The 16181-nt window shown below is 38.2% G+C and overlaps 1 pseudogene; it reads left to right on the forward strand.

The window, feature by feature from the left end:
* The first annotated feature begins 548 nt into the window (after positions 1 to 548).
* Positions 549 to 14208, forward strand: LOC124096823 (NXPE family member 1-like; annotated as a pseudogene).
* The last annotated feature ends 1973 nt before the right edge of the window (positions 14209 to 16181 follow it).

Here is a 16181-nt window from a genome sequence, read left to right on the forward strand (position 1 = left end):
ATTTGGTCCAAAAGGATTTTACACTTCCAAATTTCATACTTGGTGCTCAGCAAAACAAAAGTAACCTGCCCTGCTTACCTGCCCAGTTAACAGGACCAACTTTCTTTAAGGGTGTTTGTAGGTTGTGTTTTGTAACATATACATATTATTGTGGTCCTTTCAGCTATCCCAAGTTGTCCACTGATTATAGACTGATGAATTAAATTTTCTGCTTCTCATTGCAATGGTGGTCTGTGGAATGGTGGTAAGTGCACCAAATGAGAAACCAGAATGTGCAGTGAGAGAATGTAAGAGAGGCAAATGCCTCCCATTTCAGGGTCATGGAAGGAGGAAGCAATAATCCTAAATAAATCTTGGATAAGAAACAGCCAACAAGTGGACAAAGGGGTTGGTTCTGTGGGCTGGTTGTTAAGAGAGAAAGAAAGTGGTCAGGAAGGGGGAAAAAAGTCTCAGGGCAAATTACAGGTGAAAAAGAAAACAATGTGTACAGAAGGACTCACATTTTGTATGATCCTGTCTCATGCTTTGTCTTTCTTAGGTCTCTCATCATGTCTTCAAACGCAATGCTTCAGAAAATGCTGCTGGTGTTGATATCTCTTTTAGTCATCACCTGGATAATGTCTACAATTTCTCAAAACTCCATAAAGGTACTAAAAGTTTTCTCTAGTTTGGTTTGAAACCTCCACGTGTGACCTGCATCAACTCAGAACCTGTAAATCAGTCCTTCCCATTCCCTTCCACTCCAACTCAGCTTTCTTCTCTCCTTCTCTACCTCACTTCAGAGGGACATTGTCTCCATTTTCTCATTTCCCATTCATCCTCAATGCAATCTAATCAAATTCTACCATTTACATGCCCCAAAATGGCCCTTGAGAAGGTCACAACCTTCCACCTGGCTAAATGAGTACTTGTCACCAAATCAGGTGCATATATTTATTCACTATATACTTCCAGTTTGCCATTTTATATTTGTCTACAATCTATTTTTCATGCAAAAGTTATTTTTAATGATACATTTTCCATTGTTATTTCTGGGGTTTTTTGGTTAATTGGTTGGTTGGTTGTTTTTTGTTTGGTTTGGTTTGGTTTGGTTTGGATTGTACTTGGGTTTGAACCCAGAGGCACTTAACCACATCCACATCCCCAACCCTTTTTTGTATTTTATTTAGAGATAGGGTCTCACTGAGTTGCTTAGAGCCTTGCTAAGTTACTGAGGCTCACTTTGAACTTGATCCTCCTGCCTCAGCCTCCTGAGCTGCTGGGATTACAGGCATGCACAATGATGCACGGGTGTTTCTGGTAAATTTTAATCAGAAGATTTTCTGCTACAAGTTTACATAGGCATCTACTCATGTTTTCTTACATTTTCGTTCTGCATAATTTCACTGTTTGATTTTAAACATCTGATTCACTTGAATTTTCCTGTGAAATTATATGTGACATTGACCTAATTTTGCTTTTGTCTATGACTAGTTATTCTATTCCACTTAGTAGAATTAAATTTAAACCCCAATGATTTTGAATGCAGCTTCTATAGCATACTAAATTTCTGTATATAATAAAGTCTATTTTGATTCTCTATTCTGTTCCACTGCTTTTTAAATCATATCCCTATCCTATCCTATTGTACTTACAGAGATTTCAGAAGTAAATTTTAGTATCTACTAAGACTCACCCTACCAACACACAACATCCCTGATATCTTATTCCCCATAGTTTTCTGGCTCTTCTTATTTATCCTTCAAGTGAACTTTCTCATTGACCTGTCTGATCCAGAAAACTTGTAGGATATTTTTCTTTCATTGGATATTTAAATTATCTATATAAGAAACAATAGCTTCATGATGTTTTCTATCTAATAACATAGTTCCCCATCCAGTTGCTAAATTTGTTTCCTGAGTTTTTTTCATGTCAATATTGGATACATATAAAATGTATAACTGAATATCTCACTGTCATTGTGCAAACATATACCATATCAACTCTTCCATTTGACCCCCTCTCTGGTTTTGTCTGTATATGTAAAAACTATTGATTTTTATACATTAAATGTATTACCTGACTTTTTGCTAAGTTCTTCTTTTGCCTGTAGCCATTCTTACTTTGGAGTTTTCCATAAACCGTCCATTGCATCTAGAAAGAAAGACTATTTCACCTCTTCTTTTCCAATTCCAATGACGTATTTGCTTTCCCTTGTCCAGTCACATTAGCAAATACCTCCAGCCCAATGTTAAATAGTAGTAGAACTCAGGCAGTTTACTTATCTCATGTGGACAATTGGGGGAGAGAGAAGGAATGGGATAAGGTAAAAACAGTTGAATGAACCTGAACTAACTTTCCAATGTACATATATGTATAAACTACAGTGAAACTCACCATTATGTATTTCCACAAGACACTGCTTAAAAAAACATAAATAAATATATCAGTAGAATAGATAAAAGGAAATGGGGGAGGAAAAAGAGGTAGGGTAAGGGTCAGGACTGGCAGCTGAATTAGAGAAAATCATATTCTATGCATTTATAATTATGTCAAAATGAAACCTAATGTTATATGTAACAATTATGAACTAATAAAAATCATAAAAAAGAATACTGTTCAATCTCTGTATGCCCATAGTGTTTCTGTTATTTTTCTTGCTGTTGATTTCTGGTTTCATTCCATTATAATCTGATAGGATGCATGGGATCATATCAATTTTTAAAATGTATTTTTTAGTTGTAGTTGGACACAATACCTTTATTTTTATTTATTTATATGTGGTGCTGAGGATCGAACCCAGAGCCTCACATGTGCAAGGCAAGTGCTTTAGCACTGAACCACAACCACAGCCCCTCATATCAATTTTTTAAAAATATTTTTAAGCTTTACTTTGTGACGTAGAATATGGTCCATTTGGGAAAAAAAATCCATGAATTGCTGAAAAGTTAAATTCAGCTGTTTGGAGGTAAAATATTCTGTATATGTCTTTTAGATCCACTTGATTTATAGCATCATTTAGGTTGGAAATATCTTTATTGAATTTATGTTATGATGACCTATTGACAATAAAGATGTGTTGAAGTCACCCAATATTATTGTGCTATGGTCTATCTGAGATTTAATGTCATGGATAATTTTTTTATACAATTGGGTGTGCTTATATTTAGGGCATAAATATTTATTATCATTATATCTTCTTGTTGGATTGTTCCCTTTAAGAGAATATGTTTATTTTATTTTCATGTGGTGCTGAGAATCGAACCCAGTACCTCATGCATGCTAGGCGAGCGCGCTACCACTTGAGCCACATCCCCAGCCCTAAAATATGAGTTTTACATTAATAAGTCTTACATTTCAGAGCTGAACAGCTTTATATTCATTCAGGTCTTTTTAAATATTCATAAGAGCTTTAAAATGTCTCCATCAAATCAGAACTTATCTCCTATTTCATTTTCTAATAATTATTTTGTATAGATAAGCACTAATGGTACCAAAAAAATTATTTTGCTTTCACCTCCTACCTGATATCTTATTGCCATTAATTTTCAGGCTCAAGTTTTCTTTGTGGACAATCACATCTACAGAAAACAAAATAAAGAAATGATTTTAAAAGTCATCATTAAGCCTCTTCATTTAAAATTCTCAAAACTCAAGGTTTTGATTTGTTGGTTGGTTGGTTGGTTGCTTGCTTGCTTGGATTCCATTGCTCTGGACCTCTCACATATTGAACATTAATTCAGGTGATGGTGGCCAACATTCTTGTCTTCATCCTGACTTTTAATTTTTTTATCTGTACTTATTGAACATTTGTGTTAAATAAATTTTAAAGTATACTGAATACTTATTTTACAGTGCAATTCCCATCAAATATGTTTGAAAACAATGAAAAAAATCACAAGATTTGTCTTTAATCCATTAAGATATAAACTATATTGAAAGATTTTTTTTTCCTCCTGGGCCCATCTTTACAATTCTGAATAAATCCATAAGCAATCATGAAAAATATAGAAACAAACATTCACATAACTCTTTAAACTATGTATGTTTTCATATATATATATATATATATATATATATATATATATGTATATGTATATATAAATGTATGCATCTGTGGAGAGAGAATTTAAAGGCCATGTTCATGAGTATAAACTTTCAGTTTTTCTATTTTGCATTTATCAAGTTTCAGCATAAAGTGTTTCCTCATTATACAAGTTAATAATATTTGTACTAACAAATAAAAATGCCTCAGCCTGTAATTTTAGGAGGTAGACAAAATGGAAAAAAAATGTTTTCACCAGGTTATATTATTTGTATTTTGTAGATTGTATAGCTACTTTCTATTCCACTTCTCTAACTTGTAATGGTATACTAAGGTCTTATTTTATGCTTTCATAAAATACAAACATACATGAAAGTATTCTTGCTTAGACTTTAAATATCTGTGTCTCTCTCTATTTCTTGCTTGGTTTAGCTAAAGGTTTCTCAATTCACTAAGTATTCTTAAATATTGAACTTATATTCCCTTCATCTTTATTTTAGTTACATATAATTTTTTGGTTTCCAGTCTCTTTTGGTTTACTATGCCACTGTGTTACCAACCACCAAGGTTTAACTGATTGAGGGTGGGCCACAGAGCAGTCAGGAAAGGATTTTTTGTACTGCTGAGATTTAAGCTCTACATATGTTCTTACATGTGAGGCAGTTGACAAACACTGATCTATAACTAGTATTTTCAACCTTATATGAACACAAGATGTCTGTGAAGTATTTGAAAACCACATCCTCCAGGATTGCACATTTAGTACCTATGGTTCAGTTGACCTGGACTGCAGCCTGAGAATCCAAATTTTGAGAAAAGCTTGGCATTTGCTTCTGATTATCAACAAGATTCAGAAACCACTGAATTTGAGCACCTCTAGAACACTGTCCCGTGACAACTAAGGTTGTTGGGATTCCTAAATGAGAAGTTAACAGATTTTTATGTAGTTTGGAGAAAAGAAGGAGGTATCCAACAATGTAGAGAGAAGAGAAAGTTTTAGTAAGTGCAAGACATACAAGAAAGGAAAGTCATCTCCAAAAAACAAGAGCAGTTAGTGTTGTCAAAATAGAGTGCACAGGAGGAAGTGCAGAACTAGGCAGAAAAGACAGACCAGAGTATAAAACCCTGTTAAAATTGGATTTTATCCCTAGAATCATGAGAAGACATCAAAGGTATTTAAGAAGGAAGCAGATGTGAATAGAGTTTTGCTTTCAAAGGGCTGATAAACTACAAGGGGGAAAACTAAAGGGAGAGAAAGCAGGACTGTCCTCATGAAGGCTGAGAACCACTTCCCACTAGAGGAGGAAACTACAATCCAGGAGATAAATGGTGGCAGCTGGAACCATGATAAGCTGGGGAGGAAAAGATGGTTAAACATGGGTAAAACTATGCTGAGGAGGAACCAAGAAATGAGCTATTGGGAGTAGGGTGTATCTGAAAAGGAAGAACAAGTGAACCAGCATCATCTTCTTAGTCAGATGTATTACTTGAGATATAAATCTAAGATTGAGTATGTTTATTTATAATTGCTAAGGCATTCTCCAAAATATAGACATAAAATGTAAATGGTTTTATTTTATGCTGAATTATCAGAAAGTTTAAATAATATGGATGATAATAGGTGAACTCAAATTTGCTATAAATAAAAATTACTGGGAACACATTTAATGAATAGTATGTCTTGTTTGTTATCATTTCAGCTTTGGTCTGCTACAAATGTACCTGTCAACTTAAGTCCCTGGAACATCTCCACAAACTCTTTGTGTTCTGAAATAAAGATGAGCCCTGTAAAGACACCAACAGAAACTGAGCTGAGAATAAGGAAGATTCTAAAAACACTAAATCAACTGATCCCGCCCAGACCCTTCACCCACATGAACAGTACCACCAGTACCACACACAGCACAGTCACCATCCTCAACCCTAGAGACACATACTGCAGGGGGAACCAGCTGGACATCCTGCTGGAAGCCAGGGACCACCTGGGATGCAGGAAGGAATATGGAGGGGACTTTTGAGGGCCAGGATGTCCTCCCCAGCCCTGAAGGCAGGCGCCTCAGGAAAGGTGACAGACTTCAACAATGGCACCTACCTTGTCAGTTTCACTCTGTTCTGGGAGGGTCAGGTCTCCCTGTCTCTCCTGCTCATCCAGCCCAGTGAAGGGGTGTCGGCTCTCTGGAGGGCAAGGAATCAAGGCTATGATAAAATTATTTTCAAAGGTAAATTTGTTAATGGCACCTCCCAAGTCTTCACTGAATGTGGCCTGACCCTAAACTCTAGCAGTGAACTGTGCACCTACCTGTATGGGAGAGACCAGGAAGCCTTCTACTGCAAGAAGCCTCATCACATGCCCTGTGAGGCCCTGACCTATATGTCCTCCACGAACCGAGAAATTTCTTATCTTTCTGTCAAGGAGAAAAGCCTTTTCCATAAGTGAATATAATTTTTAATACAATGAGAGCTATTGGGAGTAGGGTCATGAATGGCCGTCTCAATATTGATCCTCTCAGATCATATATGTGATGTGATATTTTCATGGCATTCCTGTTCATGACTCAACACCATAGTTTGCATTTTGATTGATACAGTCACAAAAAGATGGTTACACAGGAAGAATTCAATAATATACATGCGTTTACATCTCTGTATTAATAAGGATTGTTACTATAATTATACATTTTACAAAATAAACTCTATGGAAAACTATTTTGCTATGTGTTCATAGATGTTCCACTGGGGGAAAAATATTCCTTGTAAATATATAAAAACATCATGCTACTTTACCTTCCATATTATATCCCAAAGATTCTGCCTCTTAAATGTCTTTTTTGTTCATTCTTCTACATGCCCAGTGCTTCTATCCAAGCAGAGACCTCCATTACCTCATCTGCATGACTGAAATGGGTTCCCACCTGGTCTCCCTTCCATCACCATCATACCCTCCTTACACTGCAGCCTGAGCAACCTTTCTAAAAGGCCAGCTCCTAAGGTGCATGGGCTGTCTCTTGCCCAGTGAGGAGATCCACGGAACAGGGTAGAAGAGAGTGCGGCTGCGGAGTCGCTAATCAAGATCTGCAGAGACCAAGTAGGAAGCAGATCTGATTTTACTGTGCAGTTACCATGTATATATACCCAGGCATTAGCTAAGCAGATTGCAGGCAGCCACCAATACAATTTCCGGCCAGCTGTTCTTGCAGCAACCAATCGAGGAGTGGGCTGTGAAGCACGCACAGGGACTGCAACACCCGGCCCCACACCCAGGGCTGTGCCTATGGGGTAAGCGGTTTGCCGATGGCACAGGGGAATGATTTGCCACTCAGATGCCCTTAAGATATGCCATGTATGCAGTACTCCATGCACTTGTCCCCACACTATGGGTCATCTCTAGCTGATCTCATGATCAGACACGCCTCAGTGTATACTGCTTAGGGTGGAGGAGTACTTCTACTTCTCCATATTGTTACCTGGAAGCCCTGGTTGAACAGCCTCCTCTAACATCAGTGCACATTTCCCCTATCAATCTTGGCTGCAGCCACACCTGCCCTTCTCCCACTTTTCACAAACAGATGTGTACTCCCTGGTCTCCTTGTTCTCCACTAAGATGGAAACAATTCACTTTGTGGCTTAGAATTAACTATCAGGGTTTTCTCATGGGCTTCTCTGAGTATTTGCAAAAGGAAATTCTCATCACACACACACACACACACACACACACACACACAAAAGAACTATGAGCAAAACTCTGAGGCATATATCAGTCCCAGAGACTTCTGTTCATTTGCTAATTTTCCATAAGCCTCAGTCCACTTCCTTTTCACTTTTCATTTTGCCAAAATCTATTCTCGTACCCCTAGAGACTTATTTTCTCTACATGTGGCAATAGTGAAATGCTAGATTCTGAGCAATTCCTTTCTTAGAAGTTTTCAAAGTCAGGCTTAGAAGTTTTTTTCCACAAGGTTTCAAAAATATTTGCTTAGAAGAAATAGGAGTAAACATAGAACATGGAAAACTAACACACATTCCATATGCTAATGCAGTTATCCAGATGCTTATGCAGCTATCCTGATCTATAGTGCATGGCTTACTTCTGAACAAATAAAAGCACAGTTGGTTTTCCTTTCTTCCTTTTTGTCTCCAATGTGCAACTCACCACATCTCTTCCTCCCCATTAACCATCCTGATGGCTGAACCCCACTAAGGATCACTTACCATTTCATGGGATTGGATCTAAAGAGACATCCATAGCATAGAACAGGGTACAACTTATATCTGTTGTATATATGTTGTATTAGGCACCTGAGTCTTCATTGTTCCCTTGACCCCTTCCTGCCTGCCTCCATTTACACACAGTTATACACAGGAGATAAGCAGTAGGGCTGAAAGTAGGAAGATTCCGGTAGGCTTTCATCAAGTGGAGGAAAGAATCAGTGTACAAATAGAGTGTGCATTTATTTATTCATGCATCAGGTTGAACATTACTTTCTGCCAGTCACATTGATGGATATTTAGGGTACAACAGTGCATACATATGAATACATTACCTTTCTTCGCATGATCCTCATAAAGCACATATTGCAGGACAAACTGAAGGTAAAAGCAGGAAACATGCTTAAGGAGGAAAACAGGGGCTCTGTGATGAGGGGTCTTGGTGCCATGACAAGGAGCCTGGACTCCTTAGGTAAGTGATGCGAACACAATCAAGGGCTTTAAACAGTAATGAAGTTGCATTTGCCATTGGAAAGTATGCTCTGGAGGGTGTGTTAAAGAAATTAGGTGGGATAAAACTTAGGTTGGCCAACTAGAGGCTCACAATAATTCAAGAAAAATATTTTATAAACTTGAATGGGTGATATGGAAGAGGATAAAGAACTTGCAGATTTGATACACATTATGAATCTAAGATTCTAAAGGACATACTATTGCATGTGGCAGATGAGAAGACATTTCCTGGACTTCAGGTCCTCTCCACAAGATAGAAATACTTCCAAAACCTAATTTACTTATAATACCAAGTATATGAAAAAATTATAATAAAAATAATAGTTTCAATTATTAAAAAATTAAAAATTATCCTTTACTTCCAAGGAGGTGATTTATGTGGCCTGCGCTGTGTGGAAACACAACAGGCTAATCTATGATCTTATTTTTTGAAGGTCCAAAGTGGGAGTTGAAATGATGAAAGACCTTAAAAATATTGATGTCTCCCATTGCAACAGTAAGTCTGCTTTTTTTCTGTGGTAAGTGTATGTGTCATGTGTCTTATGCAGAGGAAAGTTATCAGTGTTAACTATATTAGTTTTAGATTTCCAGCAACATAATTCTTACCAGGTATCTGTGATCTCAGTCTTTTGAACATTATAGAAGAAATCAATTCAAGGAAATTAGCTTAAACTTTGTTTATAGCAGATTTCTTCTTGACTTATCCTAAAGGAGAAAGTATTAGTATCCTACATTCATCTCCTAGAGTCTGAGGTGCTGTGCAGATGTCTGTGATGGGTACCCATGGCTTCAGAGCAGAAACACTCTGGCTTTGGTTTCCTCATCTCTGTTGGCATAATTCCAGCTTTTAGTTGGTGTACTTAGCAATTTCATATGGATCTTTCATTTATTAATTGTTTCAATGGCAAATACAAAGCAATGTTACACATGAAAGAATAATATCTATGCTTATTTATACCTTAGCTTTATTTTTTTACTTTTTAGACATTGATGGACTTTTCTTTTATTCATAAATTTGTATGTGGTGCTTAGAATTGAACCCAGTGCCTCACACATGCTAGGCAAGCACTCTGTCACTGAGCCACACCCATAGCCTCAGGTTATTGTTGTTTTTTGTTGTTTTTTTTTCAAATTTTGACCAAAATTATCTGGACCCTGTTTGGCCTAGAAAATAGGAAAAAGCCAAATTATGGAAATTCTCAGGGGCATGCTGTAGATTTCAGTGTTTATTTGGTAAACTTTTGAAAACTCCAGAGATCCACTGAGGAAGAGAGTGGTATGCTCCCCTTAATACTTCAAAAGGCAAATTCACAAGTGAACAAAATAAGTATGAACTACATAAAGAGAATTTAAATTGTTACTAAGGGACATAAAATAAAGGATTGGATGAGTTCATATTTAAAGGATATCAATTTTCTCTGCATTAATTTCTTCTTGCTGCTACAACCAAGTGGCTTTTAATACAATGAACATATTCTCTTAGTGTTATTCTTCCAACACCCAATATCAGTCTCACCAAAAAAGTCAAGATAGAGCAAACCTGTATTCTTTTCTGGAGGTCTATGGAAGAAGCTCTTTCTTTGCCTTTTGGGCTTCTAAAACATGCCCTCCTTATTTGTAACTAAAAAATCAAAACAACAACAACAACAAATAAAACTAAGTTCTTCCTTATCAAAACCACAACAATGAGTCAGTTACTCAGGTAACATGTTTCTGGCCTACCTTCTGCCTCCTTCTTTCAATTTAGAGGATCAATGAAATTAGACTGGACCCCTTCCCCTAGATAATCCAGGTGTCCCCTCTCAGAGTCTATACACTTAGTCAATCTGGAAAATATTTCTGTCATACAAGGCAATATATTCACAGGATTGAGGAATTAGGACCTGAATATAATGGGGAGCCACAGTCTGCCTACTATAATCTCTAAACCAAAAGGTGAGCAAAATTAACCACAAAATATTGAGCCTATTCTAAAAAAAACATGTAATAATCATAAGGAAATAAATTCTCTGGCATGCAAATATTATACAGGATACGCTTTTCAATAATAAGTTCAAAGGCTATCATCTTGAATATGCCAGTACATTACTGGGATGGGGAATTCCACCATGCGACCAGCATGCTGGTTTCATACAAGAGGTTCGTAGCATGGAAGTTAACTAGTGAGATCAAAATAAACCCATAAGACTCAATTACCTTTTTCTTTGACCAGGTTCCAAACGGCCCTCATCTAGCTCTCGCCTCGAACCACCTGGTGGGGCAGCAAGGCTTACTCAGGACTAGCAGGAGAGAGAGAGAGAGAGAGAGAGAGAGAGAGAGAGAGAGAGAGAGAGAGAGAGAGCGCGAGGGAGTGGCCTTTTATTGGGGAACAAGAAATTCAGGGGAAAATTCCATCCAATGAAGGTCCAGGGGGGCAGAATTCCAAGGTCAGGGTCAGTGATTGGTCTCAGGGTCAATGGTCAGTCACACCCCCACACGGACAGGCTCTCGCACCTGGAGAGAGTGGGGATAAGCTCTGACACAGTTTGGCCAGAATGCCTCACACCCAATCAGGGAGGTGCCCAATCACGTGTGAGAATGGCTTCCCACAGGGAATACTTGGTAATTGTGGGTGTTGAGTTTTTAGGCTTATGATATTCAAGCATCCATGATGCAGTGTTATTGAGCTTCCTACAAGAGCAACTATGTCACAGTAAAATATCAACATGATTATACGATTAGGAAAACTACCTCTGGCAAGAAAGATCACAAGGATTTAATAGCTCTTCCAGTTTCATTTTCTAATTCTGCCACCAGCACCATTTTGCCACCTTGTCCTCAAATTAAAAATACATTTATCTGTTGATATTCATGGGGGGGGTGCCTTCAGGACCCATCAGGGATATCAAAATTGATTCCAAGATGCTTACCTCTTATATATAATGGCATGGTATATGGTATAAACTACAACATCTTCCCATGTACTTTAAATCATCTCCAGAATACTTATATCACCCAATTCAACATACATGCTATATAAATAGTTGCTATGCTATATTGTTTAAGGAAAAAAGGAGAGAAAAATCTGCATGTGTTTAGCAAGATAAAAAAAAATCCCAAATATTTTCAATCCATGGTGGGTTGAATCCATAGATACAGATCCCATGGATACAGTGGCTCAACTGTACAGTACCAACACGTAAGGAAATACTATTTTGTGGACACAGGCAAACAGAGACTGCAATGCCTATGAGGAGCTAAACAAGGAAGGTAAAGCAAAGACTGCTGGTAATCCCCCACTATCCATTCCTTCTCTTACTCTAGAAGAGAAACCATTAGTTTAGCTGAACCCCTGGCCACCTTTCCTTGTGGCTACTTATGGCCACATTACATTTTTTCTAGGAGTAAAAAATAGGAAAGTTATGGGAAATTTGTACATAACACCTTTAAAAGCAAAACAGCTTGCCCTCCTCATCCATTTGTCTCTTTCCAACTGGCTGAACTATAAAAGGAAGTTCAGTGATAATGTGCTGACCTAGCATGCAAAGGCTCAGGGTCCCATTCCACACACTGCAAAAAAATCAAATCAACAACCAATAAAACTAATGAGGCAATGGCTCAGCAGTTGTGCAGCAGCATAGAGCTTGGCAAGGAAGCATGATGTCAGACATCTGAGGACATTTGTTATAGCATGGCAGAGTTGGTGCTCTGTCACATGGGGTACCTTAGAAGACAGACCATTAGAGAGCCTACCACTCTAGGAAAACAGGCTTCAATGGCTCAGAATATTGGTTTTTGTGGAATACTGCAAATCACCTTTAGCAAGGTCCTATTAAAAAAAAAAACATTAATTCAAGGTAGGTATTTCATACTGTTGAAGGTTTTCAAAATGTATGCATGTTATATTTTAAGCCATTTTTTAAACACTGCACACTTCACAGTTCCTTCATTGATGGAACAAATAAAAATGATTCAATAACAAAGACAAACGCTGGCAATCCAGTAACACCATTCAGAGTAGAGAACAGAAAAGTCACTATAATATCACAGGAAAAGAAAAGGAAAGGAAAGAAAAGAAAGGACATCACAACTTAGCTAAGGAGCCCAGGTAGGAGAAAATGAATGGGAAGGGTCAGTATGACTCAAAATCTCTCAAAAGATTGAGTAGCAGTGCCTAAAACAAAGCCTGTGATCAAAAAATACCTCTAGTAAGAGACAGAAGACAAGACTATAGGGAGAGAGAAAGAAATCAGGAAGGGAAGGACCAAGAAAGGAGGCTGTTGTTTACACATGCCACTACCACCACTCACCACAGGATCTCTGCTCCCAGAGAGTGAAAAGAGCACAGAGAAATGCCAAATTGGAATGAAGATTCCTGTCCCTGGTGGATACACTTTACAAGGAAGGTGGATAACAACATTTTGTAACCAGATTCAACTAGATACAAATAACATCAATGGCTGCTTGAAAGGAAAACTCATTTACCTCCTGGGAGACTCCACACTGTGTCAGTGGATCTACTACTTACCCAAAGTAGTAAAAAATATATACTTACTTTATATTCTTTTGGAAGTTCAGGCTGATCATAAAGTAGTTTCAGTAAGGTTTCCATATATTCTCACTTGGGCTGGGTTTATTATTATTATTATTATTATTATTATTATTATTATTATTATTATTTCAGTTAGCTTTCTAGAATGCAATCTTAATTTGAAATCTGCTTTATTACCTCTTTCATAAGAAATGTTGTTCCTCTTTATAAACTCCAATGAAAACTTTACATTTTGATTGACGTTTCACACGTGTGAATTAGCAATTTATTCCAGATGTTAGAATGCTTCTGACAAAACTATATCAGGTAAGTATTGTAAATAATATTGTGAATATTCTTTTAAAATGAAGTAATGTTACTTTTTAGTTAATATCTGTTTTGTTTTGTTTTTTAATCAGCACTGAAGGTTTTTGATCTTCATGAAACTGGATCTTTTCCAAAGCGTTTGCTTCCGGATGCTGGAAGACATACTCAAATTCAATGGAAAAAACATGGTTTTCCTATTATCACTCATAATCTCTACTCTATGACAGATGAAGCTTACATCCCTTGAGAAATTGACCTAATATCAGGGGATAAAAACACAGCCATTGTCATAACCTTTGGCCACCACTTCAGACCCTTCCCCATTGATCTTTTCAATCACAGGGCCATCAGTGTTTGAAAAGCTATTGAATGACTATTCGTAAGAAGCCCAGACACTAAAGTGATCATTAAGACAGAAAATATCAGGGAGATGCACGTAGAAACAGAATGGTTTGGAGACTTCCATGGTTACATTCAGCATCTTACCCTGAATGACATTTTCAAAGATCTCAATGTGGGTGTCATTGATGCCTGGGACATGACCATTGCATATGGCACCAATAATCTCCACCCACCTAATCATGTGATTCAAACTCATATTAACATTTTGTTATGCAACATTTGCTAAAGCATAATTATAAAAAATTACTAAATTCCAATTTTTATACCCCTTGTGTGGATGAAATTTTATTCATTTTAAGTACTAAGAAAATTAAATTTAAAAGTATGTCCATGGGATTATCTGTGGGACACTTACAGACAATAAGAATGAAGATGAGATACAAATTCCAGAGTGTAAGATGTGAGGAATGATCATATTATGCCTGGAGTTTATCTGTGTGTGATAATAAATATTTATATATTTTAGGCATGGTTGAGTATGATTTCTGTTACTCATGGTTGAACAGAAGACTAAAAAGGAATAAACATGTAATCATCATGATGTTCTAAAACTGTCACCTAACTTCCTCTGTAAAGGTATAGAGAGTAAATATTTTGGAATCTGCGGGCTATCCTGCCTCTGTCACAACTGCTCCACTCTGCACTGCAGTACAAAAGCAGCCACAGACAATGTGTAAAATGAGTGGGTTATATTTTAATAAAACTTTAAGAATGGACAAGGAAACTTGTATTTCATATAATTAACACATGTCAGTGTTGCGACCCCCTCGCCAGCAAGGAAGACACGACACAGGATTCTTCTTTCAGCGGTTTATTCAGGCCTTAACTCTAGTCTTCTCTCAAGTGCGCTCTCTTTTTCCAAGCCCCCACACACAGCCTAATAAAGCTTACTCAAGTCCAATCCAAAGCTTCCACGTGGGGTTTTCTCATAGGGTGTTGAGGGACAGCGCGCCAACTTTTCCTAATAAGGAGTTGTTTACCAAGATCTACAACGGAGACCGGCGCCATCTTCTAATGGCGGCAATGGTCTACAAACACGGCTCACCACAGTTCCCCCTTATCTCTTAAAAAACAATGCAGGCGAAAGTAGAGGTCCTATCCCACTGTGCAAACATGGCTGCAATGTATGGCTCAGTCCCAAGGAGGTGCCTTCCCTAGATCTGACACTATATCAGCCGACGCCTTTTTTTGTGGGACGGGGCGTGGACGCCAAACCCGTATGCAATAGGACATGCTTCCCTTGAGGTCCAGAGATCGGATCACTCAAGTGCAGTGCCTTGCCTCGCATCCTGCATCATGCTGACGGTGAAAAAGAAAGGGGATTTTACAAGTAGCCGGTCAGTGACTATGAGGTTGGAAGTGGCAACACCATCCCTCAGCCCCTGAGAAAACAAAGGGTCCAAAGCATAAAGTGCAGCACCAGCATGGAAGCCCACCTGCGTGCAATGGCAACAAGGCCTGCAGAGTGCATGGGCCTTCCAAAACTGGGAAGGCAGGAAGAGGAGGGCATGCCAAACCCAGTGCAATGTCAAAGATGACTTGGGGTGCAATGGCCAAAACCCAGGAAATCATTGCTTAAGTTGCGCAAGCCAAACTTGTGGAGAGATACCATTCTCTAGGGCTGCAAAAGTCTGGACGATCATAGCCTTTTCTTGGCTATGGCGAGCTCTTAGGCGACAGAAAAGCCACAGACAAAGGACAACCCCAAAACAACATATCGCTCCAAAAATGCCTACTCCCACCCATTCCTTAAAGAAAGAAAAGGCAGAAGACAGCCAATTCGTAAATTGGCCCAATGTCACAGGGTCCACACGAGTGTTGTTCAACATGGCAATTTGTGTCAGTTGGGTCTGGATCAACTTCTCTGCTTCCATGGACCAGTTTCCTGCCAGGTACTGTCCAATGATTTGAGAGGTATTTCTGGAATCATTAAATCTGAGAGATGTTATACATAGATGTGCACGATGATCAACACAACCCAAATGTACTAGGTCTGACAATTCCTCAATCTGAGCTTGGAGGAGATCCACCCTTTGATTAACGACCAAAATTCCTGATAAAATATGTTGATTGATTTTACTTTGAGACTCTAAAATGCTGGAAGTTTGTTGGATGACCTGATTAACCGTGGCCGCAGTCTGCACTTGACTAGCCATGGCCACTCCGGCAGTGACCGCTGCAGCAGTAGACACGGCAACC

The sequence above is a fragment of the Marmota monax genome, unplaced genomic scaffold, assembly GCF_021218885.2.
Source record: "Marmota monax isolate L192 unplaced genomic scaffold, Marmota_monax_Labrador192_F-V1.1 WCK01_AAM20220418_F8-fsc00602, whole genome shotgun sequence".
Classification (NCBI taxonomy): Eukaryota; Metazoa; Chordata; class Mammalia; order Rodentia; family Sciuridae; genus Marmota; species Marmota monax.